Here is a 3,080-nt window from a genome sequence, read left to right on the forward strand (position 1 = left end):
CCAAGTCCTGGAGTGCCTCTGCTATGAAGAAAGGCTTACTTAGTTGTGCCTGCTCAGCATAGAGATGAGAATGCGCTGAGAAGACCATACTGCAGGTTTTCAATATATAAAGGCAGCTCATAAGAGGGTGGAAGACTTTTTACCTAGGCCTGTGGCCATAGGACAAGGGGAAAAGTTTTAAATTAAAAAGGGTAGATTCCGGTTAGATATAAATCGACATTTTTTAAGAAGAGGCCAGTGAGACACAGGAACAGACAGGCTCCAGAACACAGGAATGTCCCATCAATGGAAGTGTGCATCAAAGGTTGAATGGGACTTAGAGCAACCTGATCTAGTCAAAATTCCTACCCACAGCAGTGGTGCTGCACTAGATGATTCTTTTAAGGTTTCTTCCAACCCAAACCATTCTCTGATTTGTCCCCTGAGTTCTGTATGTCTGTGGAAGTCAGAGATTGTGCAGACACAGGACTTCTGATGCCCCCCCACACTCACTGTTTTACACAGGTTTCTGAGCTCCTCCGGTTCGGGGCAGAGGGTGTTTCCAGCTTCCCCCTGCCCTGCAGAGGGACCCCAGGGCTGAGCTCTGGCTTTGAGCTTCAGAGAGTTGCATGCTCATCCTTGGAACAAGCTTTTCATGCCCATGCCTGTGCTTGATGTTGGATATGTCCTTGGATCACATTTACTGACCATGTCCCTGTGCTCTTCATTCAGCTTTACCCACTGAGCTCTTTTAATAATCAGAATGGCAATGACCAGGAGAAGAGCATGCTCAGAACTGACACTGTTTAAATCAGCTCACATGACAGTGCCCTTTTTCCTAGAACTTGACCACTCATTCTCCAGAACTACTGGCCAATTCCCCCTTTCTCAGAGTATTGCCTACAGCAATGCTGCTCCAAAACAGGCAGCACTGTGTTGAGAGCTCTTGTTGCTGGAGCTGTATGAATATACATGATAGTTGTGATTTGGGAGTGCTGGACTGAGGATGTGTCTGAGTGCAGAGGATCCCAGAGCAATGCTGTGTGTGTGGATGTGGGTAGAGTTTGGGTTGAGGTTTTTTTTTTGGAGTAGTAGGTGGTGAAGGCCTGACTTGGTTGAAAGCATTGCTTGGTATACATTGACAATAGGCACATAAATATTAGCAACACGGGCCTGAGCTCATTAAGGCGTGTTAGCACTTCGTGCTTGTGTGAGATGAAACAGGAAGTATCACTGTATATTTATTGACTGTATATCTACTGGGGGTTAAAAGTATTTCCTGATCTAGGTTACTTTTGCCTCTTAGGCTCTCTTAACCCTTAGAAAACCTCGAATAAATTTTGAAAAACAGAAAAAAATTTTAATATTAATAATCTTCATTTTAATAAATGTGCTTGTTATACATTTCTTCTGTATCATCTCTGTAAGACAAGCATCAACGTTTTCACAACCTGAAATTACTTGCAAAAAACTCTATAATTTTTTTTTCAGGTCTGAGATATTATGAATAATTTGTTTGTTTGAAATGATGAAGAATTTTCTGTTACATGACTTATGACTGACTATTGCAATAGTGAATATTCCTCTAGTATGCACATTTTGAATTTTTTGATTTCTTCAAAATACAAAGTACAGATTTATTCACATACATACTCAATTTCTTTTATAGCTAAGGAGTCACATTTCACACTGAAGGCACTGTGTGTCCAAACTTGGAACCGTATTTGACCTTGCTGTCAGTTGGATTCTTCTCTATCTGATATTCCTGGCCCACAATACGTCTGGTTTTCCCCTTTTTATTATAATATATAATGAGTCACTGAAGGAGTTCTAATAATAATTTGTCTTTTGTAGAACTGCCTTTTCTAATGATGTAAAAGCAAGCTCTAAGTTTATAGGACCACATGTACAAGATACATTACATTATTTCCCTTTTGCATCTGCAATAGTACAGAAATGTCAAAGAATCCCATCTGGATCAAAGATTAAGTTACCTGTAAAGATCATAGAAGAACCAATAAATCATACATCCAAGTTCTTTAAGTGCCTTGACTAGTCCAGATTCCAATATTAATAGCCCTGTCAGACTATTTATAGGAAATGTATCCACAGGGATGGTAAGATGCAAAACATTTCTAAATATATCAGGTCAAATGACAATTATGCCATTAGTTAAGTTTGCCAGAAAGTATTTTGCCAAAGATGGTTTGCCAAAATATATTTTGACAGAAGGAAAAGGAAACCTCCAAAGCATCTGCATACCAGAGTCTATAAAAGTCTCTTTGGAGTGCTGTGCCCTGTCTTGACAGAAAATTTCGAGGTAAGTGTTTGGCTCCTGTGAACTACTAGGCAAAACATATACCTTTTTATTCCATTTAACTTCCTATAAGATTTGGATATCCACTTCTGTCATGGACTGACTCTAGGAGCAATAACTTTATTGTAGGTTTGAAGGCAGCATGTTTTCCTTCAATTTATATATTAGACCTGAATACCTGTGCAACACAAAATGAGTTCTTAAGTTTTCAAGCAGCAGTGGCTTCTGCCACCAAAATCAATAACAAAATTTAACAACTTTTAAGGAACAGGATGAAATCCAAGATTTTAAGATTTGTGGAAGCGATAATAGGCAATAGTAACATTTATATGTGTCATAATGCAACATGAATTATCAATAGCAAGTAATTTTTAGAAGGCCACTAGTTGCTATCAGAAAAATAACTATTTCAGAGTCTTTCAGTAGCATTAAAAAAAATCAACAGAGACTCTCTTATGGGAACAGCCAAATTGGCTAGAGTTCACAAAGTTGAAATAATACTGATAAAGTTCACAACATACTGTACATACATAACTGCTGTTCTGTACATGGTGTCTTAGCTGGATGTCTAAGGATTAATTTTAGAGAGCTATGTAAGTATTTTCAGCCAAGACTGGGAAGTTTAAATCCAACTTTTGACTTTTTTATACCTACTTTAATATTTAAAAATATCAAAGTGCAAGAGATCTCCATTCTTTCGAAAAAAGATGTTCATTCACCAGCTCAACATATCTTGTAGCCTACAGAGGACCCTGCTGACTGTGGCTCCTGAAGAAGTGCAGCA

This window comes from Taeniopygia guttata, chromosome 18 (genome assembly GCF_048771995.1).
Source record: "Taeniopygia guttata chromosome 18, bTaeGut7.mat, whole genome shotgun sequence".
NCBI classification, from domain to species: Eukaryota; Metazoa; Chordata; class Aves; order Passeriformes; family Estrildidae; genus Taeniopygia; species Taeniopygia guttata.